The sequence below is a fragment of the Lepisma saccharinum genome, chromosome 18 (assembly GCF_977018435.1).
Source record: "Lepisma saccharinum chromosome 18, izLepSacc3.1, whole genome shotgun sequence".
Taxonomy (NCBI): Eukaryota; Metazoa; Arthropoda; class Insecta; order Zygentoma; family Lepismatidae; genus Lepisma; species Lepisma saccharinum.
The window spans coordinates 34,391,519-34,410,067 of NC_139246.1; the positions used below are offsets into that span (position 1 = coordinate 34,391,519).

At 39.3% G+C, this 18,549-nt stretch overlaps 1 protein-coding gene across 1 annotated transcript in view; it reads left to right on the forward strand.

Annotated features, from left to right (window-relative positions):
• LOC146002207 (endoglucanase E-4-like) overlaps window positions 1–18,549 on the forward strand; it is a 240,248-nt gene that overhangs the window by 194,173 nt on the left and 27,526 nt on the right. The gene's annotated exons all lie outside the window — the stretch shown is intronic.

Below are 18,549 nucleotides of genomic sequence, written 5' to 3' on the forward strand. Positions count from 1 at the left end.
ATGCTCCCCCTCCCTTGGGTGAGATCTTGCAGTGGTCACTCTATCGGTACTGACCAATGTGCTAATTTAATTTTGGGTAGGGTCTAATGACGGAAATTGCTGAATTTTGGTGCGAAGAGGATGTGTACCCATTTGGAAGGATATCAGCTCTCCTTCTAAGGATAAATAAATGATAAATGCATATTAATACAACAAATAACTTCCATGGGGGGCTATCCAACTATTATATATTACTAGTACGTCTTGGACTGTTGAGTATTACATTTGAGGGAGAGGGGAAGAGGCGAAGCTCTTGATAAAGTGTTAAATGTCGAGGGATTTCTGCAGTAGGGGGAGGGTTCGAAAAATATATATTGCGGACAATATTTAGCGATATTGTATGCACACATTTTCAGTGTCAAAGGTGTCAAAAGAGGACAATTTTACTTTAGCAAGGGAATTTACACTTAAGATAAAAACTATGTAATTATTTGTGTGTATTACTAAAATAATTATATTTACTCCAAGCAGAGGGGGCGGGTTCTTTGAATGAGGCACCTTATTATATTCTAGACCCGGACTTACGAATTTCTAGCTAAGGTTCCGTATATACGTATCGTGAAACAATATTGAATCGGTCACATGAAAATTTGACATATTCCTTAGCTTGACATTTCACTGAACGCAGAAACAGTAAATTATTTATTTCTTTTCTTTACGCAATTAGGTGATTTACATATTGCATCACTGTGCAAATCAGTTCATTTATATATATATATATATATATATATATATATATATAAGATCATTATAATTATGCCATTATACATTATATTACAACATTAATGTATTATAAATATAATATGCATATAATACATAATATATATTAAATATACATGTAATGTAATATAAATAATATCAGTGGCATGCCAAAGGGTGTTAGTGGGGTTTATATCTCCCTTTCAGCCCATTATTCATAAAAAGAAGAATGTGAAAGTCAGGAAAGGATGGAAAAATGACGTGACTACTAAAAAGGTATGCATAATCCCGTTTTGAAAATTCTGGATACGTCACTAAGATAGATAATATATATATTATAAAATATTATTATACATACATTGTATGTTATGATACATCAGCTTACTGTAAAGAATTACGACCTAAATTTTGACATTATAAAATATCAAGATACATGCGGAAAAATATTTTAAAATAAATAACTAAAAAATTAAATAAATATTTAAAAATAAATAACTAAAAAGTTAAAAAGTCCTAGTTCCTTCCTGACATTAGCTAAAGAATACCCTTCCCTGTTGCAGAGTGATGCAAAATTTGTCTTGCTACTTATTGGCCAATACAGCACGTGCAAACTTTTCACTGCGTACAATAATAAGTTTATTCACACATTCTACGAAGAAATATTTGTTATGTTGGTAATCAAGTAGTTTAGGATTATGAAATCTTAGACGGTACAAAAAAATAAAGAGAGGAGTGCATACGTTAGAAATAATATACACAAAGAAAGCACACGCATCTCTACATTTGGCGGGAAGTGGGCAGAGCCTGCATACCACTGGCACCTAGCGGCAGTTCTCGGAAGTATTTGCATCAAGGTCATTGAGAGAAGGAGTCACTTAGCTTCGAATGCAAAAATCATGTTATGAGTGATGCGCATTGTGCATCAGTGTGCTGTAACTGTGAAAATGTCACGAATTATTCCACACCGCAAAGAGTTAAGAACCAAGTGAGCACGTCATTTAGTTTGCCAGGTTGAATTTTCAATTTTGAACAATTTTGAAAATATGGACAGTTTAACAGGCTATTGTATTAAAATAAATGATCACGTATTCATGAACGATTTTGTGGGATTGATGAGTCCACAGTAATGAGGGGTTAAACACCTCTGTTTAAGGCAAATCAAGTATAGGGTCAAGTAATACTAATATAGTGACTATCAGTAAACACGCTGTCGTACTTAAATACTTTATGGACATTATGACATGATTTGGGGGAACGCGCGATTGGACTTCGAGGGGGCACCCCTGATGAGGAAGGTATCTCTCCTCTTATCTTCTCTCATGGATAAACATTTCTCTCACTTGCTGGGGAGCCAGCCTCCTTGGCGGAGTGGTTAGCACAGCGTGCTACGACGTCAGAGGTTCCGGCTTCGAATCCCGGCCTGGGCATGGATGTTATTTGTGAGTGTCTCTTAACAAATTTCATCACATCATCATATAAATAACTAAAAAGTTAAAAAGTCCTAGTTTCTTCCTGACATTAGCTAAAGAATACCCTTCCCTGTTGCAGAGTGATGCAAAATTTGTCTTGCTACTTATTGGCCAATACAGCACGTGCAAACTTCTCACTGCGTACAATAATACGTTTATTCACACATTCTAAGAATACATATTTTTCTATGTTGCTAATCAAGTAGTTTAGGATTATGAAATCTTAGTCAGTACAAAAAAATAAAAAAGGAGTGCATACGTTAGAAATAATATACACAAAGGAAGCACACGCATTTCTACATTTGGCCGGAAGTGGGTAGAGCCGGCATACAACTGGCACCTAGCGGCAGTTCTCGGAAGTATTTGCATCAAGGTCATTGAGAGAAGGAGTCACTTAGCTTCGAATGCAAAAATCATGTTATGAATGATGCGCATTGTGCATCAGTGTGCTGCAACTGTGAAAATGTCATGAATTATTCCACAAGAGCCAAGTGAGCAAGTCATTTGGTTTGCAAGGTTGAATTTTCAATTTTCAACCTGTCTGTAGATACCTTCCACGTATCAACATGAAAGAAAACTAGCATCTCTGGGTATGACGCCATATTGTCTATCTTACCATAGGGCTGGAACAACGGATATAGCAACAAATTCGCATATGATACAAGTCCTTTAATTCACTTGGTATTATATAATAGTTAAATACGTTTGCACACTGAAGAAATACAAAAAGGCCCACATCCGATAGGCTAGCTGAAATGTTCTCCCGCTGCCGCGAGCCGACATGCACCATGCCGCTGTGTTCGAATACCACGCTCCCAGAATTCCGAGTTCTTGCAAGAAGCTCCCAGCGGGAGTAAAATAAAAACAAATGAGGAGCGGAAAGCAATACTATTTACAATCTTCAACATTCTCCCCCCCGTTGGAATGCACAGCATCCAAACTAAATCATGAAAGTTCAGTTGATCTTCCCATCTGGAAGAGGTACAATCTTACTGAGAGCCCTTCGGTACACTCCATTCTTGGTGCGAACCACGGCTACACGAACTAAATTGTCTTTCCCTGGAAACACTTCTTCTATAATGCCCATTTTCCAAGATAATGGGGGTAGGTTGTCTTCTTTCAGAAGCACAAGTAGTCCTGGTTGCAGGTTGGGCTGCGTGGTTGTCCACTTCTGACGTTGTTGCATACCATGCAGATAATCTCGGGACCAGTTTCTCCAAATCCTTTGTTGAAACTGTTGAACTCGTTGCCACCTGGAAAGTCTATTTTCCTTGAGATCAGTTAAGTCTGGTTGAGGAAAGGAAGTTAGTGGACCACCAATAAGAAAGTGGCCTGGAGTGAGGTAATTAAATTCTTCATGAGAGTCAGGTAAGGATGTAAGAGGTCGAGAGTTTAAGCAAGCTTCGATTTGGCACAAAAGAGTTGACAGCTCTTCGTATGTCAGTACAGCATTCTTGGCGACTCTACGAAGATGGTACTTCATGGATTTTATGGCGCTTTCCCAGACACCACCGAATGTTGGGCTACGTGGAGGTGAATATTTCCACTGAAAGTTTTCTTGTGCTGCATACCTTTGAATGTCTTCACTGAATCCTTGCGATTGAAATAGCAATTGAAGTTTCTGAAGTTCGTTCTTCGCTCCTTGAAATGTTGTGGCATTATCGCTGATAATGGTGGAACACTTGCCTCGCCTTGCTGTAAAGCGTCGCAATGCTGCTATGAAAGCTTCAGAAGTAAGGTCTGTTACTAGCTCAAGATGTATTGCTCTCGTGACTAGGCACGTAAAAAGAGCTATGTAGCATTTCTTTGTGATTTTACTCCTGATTGACCCTACTTTGATGACGTATGGTCCGGCATAGTCTATGCCCACATGATTAAATGCCTTGCTAGGTGTAACTCTGATGGATGGGAGCTGTCCCATTAGCTGTTGTGCTGCAGATGCCTTCAAACGATAACAAGTTAAACACTGATGAATGATTTGCTTAATAACTTGTCGTATTCTAGGAATCCAGTACCTTTCTCGAATGGATGAGATTAACAATTGAGGTGCTGCGTGCATCAATCGTTCATGCTCTGATGCAATTAGTAGACGGGCGAAGTGACTTTTTGGATGCAAAATGATTTGATGCTTGCTGCTGAATTCCAAGTTGCTATTTTGTAGCCTACCTCCGACACGAAGAATTCCCTGATTATCCAGAAAGGGGTGTAAGTCCTTGAGGATACTTTTGTTGGATACTTGCCCTTTGGCAGTGAGATCATTTATCTCTCGATGAAAGAACGAAGTTTGTGTCATAACGACGCACGTTTGAGTGGCATCTTCAATGTCAATTGAAGTAAGTGGATCGGATTGTTTGTTACTTGCATTTTTACAATTGCGAATGAATCTTGTACAGAGCGCTACAATCCTTAACAATTTGAAAAATGTAGAAAAATCGTTTATTATTGCCTCTGATTGCAGATGAGACACCAGTGTAGTTACAGGAAGCTTTCGTTGTTCAGGAACATCTTTGTTCTTAAGACTTGTGTCAGATGATGATGATGGCCAGCACGTTTCATCTTCTTGCAACCAAGCTGGACCATGAAACCATACCGAATGATGATGAATATCTTGAGGTTTAACTCCACTGGAGATTAAATCCGCTGGATTATCCTTGGACGAAACATGTCTCCATTGATAAGTTTGAGTAAATTCTTGAATTTGCGCTACTCTGTTGGATACAAAAGGCTTCCATCTGCTTGCTGGCGATCTGAGCCATGCCAGAACTATTTGTGAATCTGTCCACAAATAAACATTGTCAATATTAAGTCTCAAAATTGGGAGAGTCTTGTTGAGTAATTTGGCCAATAAGACTGAAGCGCACAGTTCCAATCTAGGAAGAGTGGTTTTCTTGATCGGGGCGACCCGTGATTTTGAGCACAGTAAGTGAACTTCGGTGTAACCTTCTTCGTTTGCTGAACGAACGTACAAGCAACTGCCATAATTTTTCTCCGATGCATCGGAAAAGCCATGGATTTGTATATTCTTGACACAACCAGGTGTTAGGATGAAACGTGGTATTTGCATTTCACTGATGACTGGTAGCTGAGAATGAAGATGAACCCATTCAACTTGCAGGCTTTCTGGAAGTGCATCATCCCAATTTATGTTGTGAAGCCACAACTGTTGTAAAAAATACTTATACATTACAGTTACTGGTGAAAGTAGTTCAATTGGATCAAATATCTGGGCAATAACACTGGCTACTTGACGTTTGGTTGGTTTGTGTGACATCATGTTAACAGACTTGGCTCCAATATTAATCATGAAAGTGTCTGCCGAGGGATTCCATGAAACTCCTAGAGTTTTAACACCTTCGGTATGAAAATGAATTAGATTTTGAGTCTCTCAGTGATTCTGGAATAGCGTTGAGTACTTCAGTGCTGTTGGAGCACCACTTTCGTAAGATGAATCCTCCTCTTTTCAGAAGTTCTGAAAGATCTTGATAAAGTTGTAACGCACCTTGCACGCTACTGCTTCCTCCAACGTAATCATCAACATAGAAATCACGCTACAACACTTGACATGCGTGTGGGAAGTTAACTGCTTCATCTTCGGCTAACTGCTTCAGACATCTGGTTGCTAAAAAGGCACTTGATGTAAGCCCATACGAGACCGTATTCAATTGAAATACTGTTATGAGTTCCTGAGGAGAGTTTCTCCACAGAATGCATTGCAGTGGCCTGTCATCTGGATGTATGTGTATCATTCTATACATCTTTGTTACATCAGAAACCAATGCCACCTTGTGAGTTCGAAATCTTAGAACAATGGAAAACAAGTCTTCCTGTATGGTAGGTCCAACCATTTGTATGCTATTTATTGATTCACCGCTTGTTGATGGCGAACTCCCATCAAAAACAACACGTATTTTCGTTGTACTGGAATCCTTGAAAACACAATGATGCGGAATGAAAAATTTTGTGGAGTCATTTGTTTGTACATCATTTAAATTCCCTATGGGTTCCATGTGTCCCAACTGGTAATATTCTTGCATAAATTCTGTATAATCAGCCTTTAATTGTGGTTGACGTTGAAGCCTCGTTTCTAATTGGTGAAATCGAGTTAATGCAGAGTGTGAGGAGTCACCTAACACTGAACGATCCTTACATAATGGCAGCCTGACCGTATAACGGCCACTTTCATCTCGTGTCACATTTCGCTGAAAATGTTGCTCGCAAGCAATTTCTTCTGGTGATTGCAGTTTCGTGTGGATCTCCTCTATGATCCAGAACTGTTGGAGTTGCGAGCTGAGAATCTTCCTTTCTCGTGAAAAATGACCTAGTAATACTGTTGCTAGAAGATGTTGCTGGAATCTTCCCTGCAATAATCCAGCCAAACTCTGTGTCTTGAAGAATGAGGAAATTTCCTGGTTTTGTTCTCTTTTCAGGCTTCATAACGGTAAAGAAAACCTCTGCACCAAGCAGAATCTGTAATTTGCCAGGCGAACAAAAGCTTGGGTCTGCTAAACGAATATCTGTTGGAATGTTCCATTCAGATGCATCAAACTTTTCTGAAGGCATTAATCCTGTAATGGTTGGCAACACTGAGCACGAAATACTTGTCGTAAAATTGCTATTATTAGATCTCAGACGGATCTCTACTGAATGACTCGATTCAGCTGACGAATTGTTGATTCCCTGAATGGGAACTCGATGCTTTACCTTTCTAAGACGATGACTTTGAACAAAATCTTCAACAATGAAATTATTCTGACTCGCCGCGTCCAAGAGAGCACGACAATTGACCCAATTGCCCGCTATATCTTGTACTTGAACAATTGCCGTAGCAAGTAACACCTGTGACGCGTTTTTCTGCTTAATTGAACAATAAGAAACCTGAGGTGCTTGATCTGAATGCTGTGAAGAATCGCTTGTATTGTTTACCATCGATGTGTTCACGTGACCCCCAGATGACATTTCACGCCGCTGGTTTACATTGGATGTACCTCCATCTACATGAAGTAAAGTACTATGCTTCTGTTTACATCGCTTGCACACTCCATATTTACACTGTGCCGAAACGTGATTGTTGCTGCTAAGACAGTTAAAGCATACGCGATACTAACGTAAAAATTTATACTTTTGTGAAATAGATGCTTTCTTAAAGGCTTCACACGAAAATAAGCGATGTTTGTTTGCTTTACAAAACATGCACAATGAAGAATCTGTTGTAACATATGACTTCGAAGATTGTTGACATTTAGCACTGTACTGTTTGTGCATATTTGTAGATGATTTTGTTGCTACCTTGTTACCTTCACTCGTAACTGGATTAATCTTTTCAAAAGCCTGGCATCTGTGCTCTAGAAAACTAAAGAGCTGATCTAATGTGCTAAATTCAGTATCATTACTTTCTAGTTCAAATGCTCTTCTCGTTGCAGGGTCGAGATTTGAAACAAGATGCTGAACTAAAATTATATCAGTTAACGACATGTTGTCAGCTATCATTTTGAGCGCTGAAATAGAGCTAACTGCAGTGTTTGTAAATGCACGAAGTTCCTGACAATTCTCCTTTACACCTGGATTGATATGTAAAATATCATTTACATGTGAGACTGCAATCAACCTTTTATTGTCGTATCGCTCATTGAGTTGCTCCCAAGCAATAGCGTAATTTGCTTCTGTCATTGGCAAATTTTCAATTAGATGTAAGGCCTCGCCTTTCAACGATACGCGCAAATACTGAAACTTCTGAACATTTGAAATATCTACATTGTTGTGTATCAGCGATACGAACGTGTCCTTGAAAGACACCCACTGCGTGTAATTACCGCTAAAATGTGGTAATGCAATTGCCGGCAGTTTCACTTGCGTATTTGAAGTTTTAGATACACATTTGTTTTCTACACATGTTGCTTTATCATGGTTGTCAATTAATGTTTGCATCTGTGACTTTAAATCGAAATACATTTCTTCGATTTCATTCCTTTCCGCGTCGTGCTCACCCTCGGTTGTTTCTGATTCTATTGTGTCTAGAACGCCTTCCAATTTACTCCAGATAGCATTTACATGTTCCATGCGGGTTTTTATTTGTTGTATTTTAGCTGAGGATTCGTCGTAAGTACTGACATACGATTGAATGCGTATAAGTTTCCCTTTGTGGGAGCTTCTTTCTTTGATCAATGCTCTTACGTTTGCCATGCTTGCTGAGAAACGAAACTGAATGCAGAAATAAACACAAGAATACAAAGGGCTATGAAACAATGAAGGAAAATGTATGTTATAGGAAACCAGACTTTTGTACTCACCGCTGCCGAAGCTAACACACTTCACGGGGAGTTGATTGTTGATTGTGTTTTTCTCAGCAGAGCTTCATTGTTGATTCCGACGAAAATCGTAGAACGGAAGAAAAGTTCAAGGTCAGCTATTGCTTCATGCGTTCGCGAACGAGAGTTCCTGAAACAGCTGATTCCACCGTACCGTGACGATTAATGCTACTTAATCGCAACCGAGTTCAAGGTCACTGCAAAATTCGTTGTAACGATGTTCGTTACGAAAGCGCGGAAAACATGTATCTGTGCAAACCAAAAACACTGTTTGTTCTGTAACACTGTCACAATTAGCACTGTCACACCTGATGATCACTGACCTGCACGAAACAAACTGTCACTATATCAGGAATGCGGAGGACCATAAATGTCTGTAGATACCTTCCACGTATCAACATGAAAGAAAACTAGCATCTCTGGGTATGACGCCATATTGTCTATCTTACCATAGGGCTGGAACAACGGATATAGCAACAAATTCGCATATGATACAAGTCCTTTAATTCACTTGGTATTATATAATAGTTAAATACGTTTGCACACTGAAGAAATACAAAAAGGCCCACATCCGATAGGCTAGCTGAAATGTTCTCCCGCTGCCGCGAGCCGACATGCACCATGCTGCTGTGTTCGAATACCACGCTCCCAGAATTCCGAGTTCTTGCAAGAAGCTCCCAGCGGGAGTAAAATAAAAACAAATGAGGAGCGGAAAGCAATACTATTTACAATCTTCAACATAACCATTTTGAAAATATGGACAGTTTAACAGGATATTGTATCAAAATAAATTATCACGTATTCATGAACGATTTTGGGGGATTGATGAGTCCACAGTAATGAGGGGTTAAACACCTCTGTTTAAGGCAAATCAAGTATAGGGTCAAGTAATACTAATATAGTGACTATCAGTAAACACGCTGTCGTACTTAAATACTTTATGGACATTATGACATGATTTGGGGGAACGCGCGATTGGACTTCGAGGGGGCACCCCTGATGAGGAAGGTATCTCTCCTCTTATCTCCTCTCATGGATAAACATTTCTCTCACCTGCTGGGGAGCCAGCCTCCTTGGCGGAGTGGTTAGCACAGCGTGCTACGACGTCAGAGGTTCCGGCTTCGAATCCCGGCCTGGGCATGGATGTTATTTGTGAGTGTCTCTTAACAAATTTCATCACATCATCACTCATCCTCATCTTCGCGATTAGCCAAAAATGGCAGAAAAGAGAAGTAAATCAAACCAAAACCAAACCAAATCAACGAATCAATCTTGCTGGGGATACATGGATCTAGTTTGAGGGGGAGGAATCTCTGTTTACCTACCCCCTGCCTGTTTATTCGCACTTCCGTTTCACCCCTAACCGACTAGCATTCTCGGCGTTCATGCAGACCCGTAGCTAGAATTGATCTCCAGGGGGGCTCACGGGTTTGTAAACCAAGTCATTTTTTTTAAAAAAAAATATTAAATGAGGTAAATTATGTGTGTGGGGAACGCTCATTCATTTATAAATCATATACTACACAAATACTACATTTTTCTACATCTTTTAAAACATATCTTGAAGTGTTCATTGACTGATACTGAACTTATCCCTTACACACCCCATACTATTCTAGATGATACAGATATGTACATCACACACACAAAACGCACAATATTTAATCACAGCACCCCCGGCCGATGCAATTAAACTCCCCTTCCATCCCAAAACTTGGGAGCTGTTGTTGACCTTTCCCGCAGATGTGCAGGGAACTTGCATGATGACATCAAAGTCGCAGATTTCTGTCTAAACGGGAGGTTGCAACAGAGACAGTGAAGGTACAGATAAAGAAGCTCCCTTATGAAAGAACTTTCTGAAGTCTAGAGAATATTCTAAATATTTGCAGCTACTTCTGCTCATAAACAAAATGAGCGAATGTAATGTAGATAATGTTCATATTCTGTGGATTTATCCTTAAAGTTGTGAGTTGTCTACATTTTCACTCTTCACTGCAAACAAATTATGCAAAATAGTGTACCTAATGTAAAGGGGGGCTGATGGCAGTGCCAGGGGGGCTGAACCCCCCTGGCCCCTGCATGGCTACGGGCCTGATTTCATGATCATGAACTGGGTACAAATTTTATCAATTTTTGTGTCAACTTGTCAATGAAGTGGAGAAGTCTACCGATCTACTTCCTGCGCCAAGCGGAAGTAATACTTCCCACCACGCATGCAAACATCACATCAGTTTTGAGTAAGTTAAGTCAATAAGTCCAAGTTAACACAGGTTTACATAAAGAGGTTGGACTGTTTCGAAGTGGTGACGGAACCAGCAAAATGCACTGCTTATTCATTACCTTTGTGTTGGTTCCCATTCTGGTGTTTTCTAACGTGATGCACTTGAAGAAACACAGCTGTGGTGCAGGAGGCGTTAAGCATGCACAAACAAAGACAGCAGGTGAGTACTGAACTTGTTTAGTCAAAGGCAAAAGTGAGACGTGTATACGAAACAAAGTTAGAGCTTCCTGCGTTGTTCTGGGCGTTCTGGCTTAAATGAAAAGTATTATGTGGTGTGTTTTAAAAGTCCTGCAGGATTCTAAAAACCTATAACTTTTAAAGTAATAGGATTTATTACAACAAAATATTGTTTGTTACTAAGAGGAAACTTTAAAATTAATGATTGGTTTGGTTTGGTTCTTCGCCAGATCTCCAACTGTGCACCATTTACATCCAAGCACTCTTGCAATCTTCCTTTCAATCAGAGAATTGCGTTCTTAACGGTGCTCGTCTGGAATCGTTGTGAATCACATCACGTATTTTGAACTTCAGATCGTCAAGATCTGTCGGTTTCTGTGCATACACCTGTGTCTTGACATGTCCTCACAGCCAGTAATCACAAGACATAAGATCTGGTGACTTTCTTCGGACCAAAACATAGGATTTTAACTCGGCAAGCCATAACACGCACTGATCTTTTTCCTGCATCGACGCCATCTTAGAATCGCGTGATCATCTACACACACGTCATTCAGCAGTGTGGGCAGAAGAAAATTCTAAAATTTCCTCTGTGTAAAAAGACAATATTTCGCTGTAATAAACCTATTACTTTAAAGTTATAGCTTCTTAGAATCCTGCAGGACTTTTAAAACACATGTGTTAGTGTGAGTGAACTTGCCTGATTATTAAGAATGTTGATGTCTCTCCCATCTCCACCTCGTCTCGAGTTGTTAATGTCTATTTCGTCCTCGGAATTGTCTGGATTTATAAATACTCTTCTATATCTCGAAGTCTCGTCCCGAGTAAGAAATATTATAGTATAAGCGCTAAAGTACTACATGGGACCACTCGTGCTCGTTCGAATCTCCCACCCTAGTGCTATGCTCGAGCGTATATAAACAAAATATTTTAATCTGTATATGTAGATTATCCTCTCTGGAAGTTTCAGTCCACAACCACCTATTCATTTTCACACATCACTATATAGTTAAAATAGACTAGATTACATCTCAGCATGGAGATAATTCGAGGGTTATTCGGTCGAGTGAGGAAGCTCTCAATTCCGTACGCTATCTAGCGTAGTCTGCTTGAACTATTTGCCGTTGGAGCGAAATCCTCTTTATACAGCACTGTAATAAGCACAGAGTGTCACCGCACAAGCTTACACGGCACGTAGAGAACCTTCAGGCAGGAAACAACTTTTATTAATAACATATTTCTGTCTAACGCACTGTTTAGTGCTACGAAACCTCAATAAAGGAATTTTATGCAGAATATGTGTAACCGCTTTCCAGTTGCCACGAATGGATTAACTTCGCAATTACCATCAACTATATATTTGACCGATAATACTCAAATGCAATACCAAATGAGCTGTCCAAGCTCAGCTTACCTCCAATGTTGCTCCAGTCGCCATGGTCACAATAGTGCACTTAAAAGTATACAGGATGTATCATAATAGAATAAACAACTTTAACTCAGTTACAAGTAACAGTTACTTTTTTAAAGTAACTTTTAAAATCAAGTAGCTGTAACTGTAACAGAGTTACTTTTTCCAATAGCTGTAACATGTCAACAGTTACTTTTAGTTACTTTATGACACTTAAGTTACTATAGGTATCGTAAATTATTGATGATTTAGGACTCAAAGTGGATCGGAACCATCGATAAACTACTAGTTTCTGCTGCGATAAAAATGCCCATCCTTTGTTACATCAATTCTTGCAAACAACAGATGAAGAGGAAAAGAGAAAGTTGTTGAACTAAATTTGTCTCCTGTCGGTGACAGGTTTATCGCATGTTTCATCTTTCCTTTGGTATATTTTTTTCAGTTCAAATGTGCGGTTCAAGGACATCCACTCAGCTACGCGCTTCCCTCTTTCTCACTCCCACTCCTATGCATTACCGTGCAGCACCCAATGAACAGGCAGAAGGCGTGTGTTAGTTGTGTTTGCAGGGGAAGTGGGAGACTGCGTGGGGAGCCGATGCCGTGACCTTGAAGCGCAATTTGGAAATGAAAGCAGTATAGATACCATATGACTTAGCTATAAATAATCAGATAAATATCCACTTGGTACGTATGTATGAACGACTCGCATAGTTAAGTACCTTTATTTTTCAAATGTCATACACCCTGGCGTACGTAAGGGGGAAACTTATGGGGCTAGAGAAAATCAAAATTTTCAAAGGAAAGCAGTAAAGAATTTGGTAAATGCAACCCGAATACTGTGCTTGCGTTTGAACAACTTTTAAAACGAAGCTTAAAAGTCTTAATTACGAAATATTGTATTACGTTCCACAGAACGCAGCTATGTAATATCTTCCTTTACAATTCCAGGATCCACTGGGGGGGATAAATCCAGCGTACGCTACATTACAGTATACCAAAGTTTCGAACGAGACCTAGGGCCACGGACAATAAGTCCCATCTCGTCTCGATTTCGTCTGCATTTTGCAGAGGTCTGACCACTTCTCGGTTTCGTCTTGTTCTTGTCGTGATTTTTCGAAGATCGTCTCGGTACCATCAGTATCCTTGAACTACGTCATCAGAGGACCTAAATTCCTCTTTTGCCCCTGACTGTACATACACGGCCAGAATTAAACTGTGGGAACGTTGACCCACTGCACCCCTTTCGAGAATTAAGTCCATTTTTTTCTTAATCGACAGATTTAATTGTTTTACGTAATATAAAAGTTGTTCCAGTATGCGGAAAACACAAATAACCGAGATATTTGATCCCAAAGTATCGCCCGCGTAAGTAAAACACATTCCGGTAAATTTCTTATCTCCGGAAAAGGGCTGAAAATTGCTAGTTCATTTACTTTAAATATTCGTACTTACGTATCTGCATTGAGAAACATTGTTGAAAGTGGCATTTGGTTATTTCACGGAAATAAGCTCTATTTGCGACATATCGAGTAAGTTTTCTTCGTTTGTTTTTGCCTTCGGTAACACGCAAAATGGCGGTCACAGTTTCACTACCGTACTCGGCATGCAGTGTTTCCACCCCACTCCACCCAAAAGTACCTACGTAGCCCCACAAACCATTAACGCATAGCCCCACGAACCATTCATACATAGCACCACGAACCATTTCCGGTAAGGTTAGGTTAGGTTGGGTCACGTTTAGGTTAGAATAGTTAAAAATTGGTTTCGAAAAAAAATGCGTAGCCCCACGAACCATTGACACATAGCCCCACGAACCACTGACACATAGCCCCACAAACCATTTGCGGAAACGTACCTTCTTCAGTTACAAAAACACGTGTTTGGAAACACTGACTGGCATTGACCGTGATTACGTCATCACACACAGGCAACATCCAGCTGGAAGGAAATATGAACGAAAATATATCATTTTTCAAAGTACAAACAAAACAACGCCAAATTACTATTGCAACCTAACGGAACCCTCCTAAATTAACAACCATTTCTAATATGTACGAAAATAATTAGTTTTTCTAACTACTTACCGGTGGAGATGGGACGAATGAGAACTGCTCAAGCTCACAGAAATATAATTGAAAAAAATCATGTCAAACTCAGTTTCGTATTTGCAAAAAAAATTGTTCCGGTCAGAGCGGAGCAATCCAAGTTACATTTGGAACACCTAAAAAAGTATTCCACCAACCACCTCTCTGTTCGTTGCCGTATTTTCAACTTCATCCCTACATCCCTGCGATGTCGTCTGCCGCACTTGACACATTTTCCCAGTCACTAAACAGTCCTCCTGCAACTCATGGAAATAAATATCAGGCCTAAAAATGCAATAATTCTGAATATATCTGAACACTGGCCAATTTCGGTTCACAAGCACTCGTACCATATTGTAGACACACGCCCTTCGTTCCATCGTCTAAATGTCCCTATCACCATGAAATAAGGCGATTTTGGACAACGGTACTGAAGGAATGCATCAGACAAAATCCGATAACATCCCGCGTGAATATAAACTCTTCCTCCTATTTATGATTATAAATAGGTTCTTCGCAAATAGTAACACAAAAGACAACACAAAACTTTTCCTCCTATTCTCTGAAGTAAATAGGTCCTTCGCACGCCCACCTCCCAAACAACAGCCACGTACCATGTGACATGAGGTTCTCACTCATCGCACCAAACTCAAACACCTTCTTGATTCAGTGCCGTATTTCGCGTTCTGACGTGAGATTAAATGCTTCCGTTGTTAGACTAAATCTAGTGTATTTATGTAAGAGTTTTACAACCAACAAACCTAACGTAACCACGAAAGGATTCCGCACGTACGTCCGTGGGCGTCGGGAGGGGGGTCGAACGAGTCGGTTGACCCCCCCCCCCTTGGAAATTGACATAATTAATTTAAAGATACAAGAAAGCCGAAAGTTTGTTATTCGAAAACATTGAGTGAAAAATACTGGGACAAGTTTATATTCTACCAATTCATCCAAAGAATAAATGGTTTCACAGTTTTCAATTCTAATAATTACAGTTGTAGGTGAAAGGTCACACAACAAACTTTATGAAAAAAAACTAACATTTAAAGCCTTTTCTTGAACGAGACGTGCAAAAGTTAACATCAAAATGCATTTCAGATACTAATTGCATAAAATGCAATAATAATAATAATAATAATGGAAAATAGTTGTGCTGATATTCACTCGTTTGGTGGATCGAGTCTCCCCATTTATATAATAATAATAATTATTATTATTTCGAATAAAATTTATTTTTGTTGGTTTATAATATTTATTAGTCTATAATAACAATTATAACCGTAGTAATAATACTTATAATTTTTCTACTATTAACATTTTTATCGTTTGCCCGACCCCTCCCCCTCAAAAATTTCTGGCGACGCGCATGCGTACGTCAGAAGATGAAATAGAGCGCATAACAAGAAGGTGCTTGAGTTTGGTGCAATGAGTCCGTGAGTGGTATGCACCGAAACATCGTCTGCAGTAAATCAAGCAGATCCTAACGTCACATCAGCCTTCAGCCTCAGATACTTCAAATACCGATCCAAGATACAAACTGCAAACATACGTAACGACATGTCGTTCACATCTATTTGCCATTCTTCCGTCAGGGCAAAACTTTCAAAACCATTACGTTTCTAACAGTGGCGTGCGGTGACGTTTAGACTAGGGTACGCAAGAGAAATACGTAAGTGAAATCCTTAGTGGATAATTTACCAAACTTTGAAAACAATACTAGTGGCTGTATCAAATGCATTCATATGCACACAAAAAGAAAAAAAAGATTTCTGCCGCATTTTTTGTTATGTTAAAGGAAGCAGAATTTAAGCTTCCTTTATGCACACTAAAGCTGTTTGAAGTTAGTTGAATTGAAATGGGATCTAATTCAGGATTTTTTTATATAAGATATAACCTTAAAACGCTACCGGAGAGATTCAGATGTAACACGATAAAACATTTGTATGATATTTTATATACTTGCTTCGCAAATATATTCTCAAAAAACGTGCAGCCCAACAATTCAACCTTGATTAGTTTCTTCATGCAGCGCGATGCACATTGAACGGGAACGAAAGAACAGACAAATGTTTAAATAAGTAATATCTTAATTAAAAGTGTGGGGCGTTACCCCCACACCCCCTATACGCCTTCATGGCGTGGTGCTATGCACAGGGGAACACTTTTTTTAAGGGTTGAGGAAGAAATATACACATAAGTAAGTTTTTTCCTGAAAATGCCTAACATACTTACCATCCTGCTTACTTACTAACTGCTTACCATCCTTCGTAACTCCAGCCTGAGACAAGTCCTCCAATTCAGGAACAGGCCTCCCATTTCGGATTATTTCCACTTCCTTTTCATAACTATATGACGAAAAACCCCTCTCCAGAACGTCATTGACAACTCCCGATTCCATATTATTTCTATTTCACCTCTTCACCGCAATGACAAAACAATAATAAGAACGAAACAATGCAAATTTCACACGCAAGACGGAAGAAACGAAAAACGTCAATCTCTCGCGGTAACAAGTGTCTCCTTCCTCGAAATAGCCACTCACATTTGTAGATGAATGGATCAGGGTTGTCAGTCGACGAGATATTTTGTAGAATGAAGAAATTACGGACTCTCGTAGAAAATGCATCAGAATAGAATGGTATTAATCCCAACACACTTCAAAAGCTCAAATAAACGTTGGGCAGGGTTCGAAGTCCTGAGGGGGAATAGAGGGATTTCCCCCCACCAATAATATTGGCCACAAAAATCCCCACACCAAAATTTCCCCGGGGGGGGGGGAGAGTTTTTGTTATAACAATGAAAGATGAAGGATAATATTGAAAACATACACTACCTCTTCAAGAGATATTTAACAGATCTACACCAATAGCAAAATATGTACAATAGAAGTAAAACAATTCCAACTATTTTTGTAATTTATTGAATTAATTGGAATTAATTTATTCTTTAACCCGTTAGTAAATGAATTTGTTTGCTACTTTATAAATATCTCATGTATATAAAAGTAACAAATTGATTTCTTTCTATGTATTTATTAATAATGCATTTTTAAATATTTAGAAATTCATTATTTTTTTATATGGAATGACATTATAAATATGTATATCATAATTATATTATGTGTATATGTAATACGAGGGGCGTTCAAGTCAATCGGGGACTTATTTTTTCTCAAGGTTTAAATAGACGCCTAGGCTGGAGGTTTTGTATGCAGTAGGAACTGGCAACTGTGTGCTGTTACTGGTAGGTGGCGCTTATTTCCCGCGCTTCTGCATAGACCGTTATTCAAGATGGCGGACAACAGTGTGGACGTCTACATGGAACAGCGTGTTGTGATGAAGTTTTTTAGTGAACGAGGACAGAAAACCTGCTGAAATTTACAGAAGACTTCAGGCTCAGTACGGTGATGAGACACTCTGTTGCAGTAAGACATTTGAATGGTGTAAGCGCTTCAAAGATGGCCGTATCTTTATTACTGACGATCCCGGTCGTGGTGGATCACAGCCCACGCCAGTCATTCCTGGGAACATTCAGCACGTGGAGCAGCTGATCCTGGACAATCGTCGCATAACCTGTCGTGAAATTGCAAGTATCAATACTATACTATCAACAGTGAGTATTACTGCAGTGTTCTGCGTGATGTGCATAAGAGTTTATGGAAGAAACATCCGGGTTTCATCACAAAGGGTGTTCTCTTTTTGCAAGACAATGCACGACAGCATACCTCTCAACGCACATTCCAAACATTCCAGGAAATCGGCTGGGAGATATTACCACACATCCCTATAGTCCTGACTTAGCGCCAAGTGATTTTCACCTGTTTGGACCCCTGAAGGAATTCCTTGGAGGAAAACATTTCAACACTGATGATGAAGTGAAGAATGCTGTCCTACAATGGTTCCGCCGTAATGATAAATCTTTCTATGCCGAAGCATTCCAGTCGTTAGTTAAATGCTGGGATAAGTGTATAACTGTAGCAGGAGGTTATGTGGAAAAATAAATCCAGTTACCACACTTTGAAATTTGTTCTTCTATTTTTTTAAAAAAAAAGTCCCCGATTGACTTGAACGACCCTCGTATATGC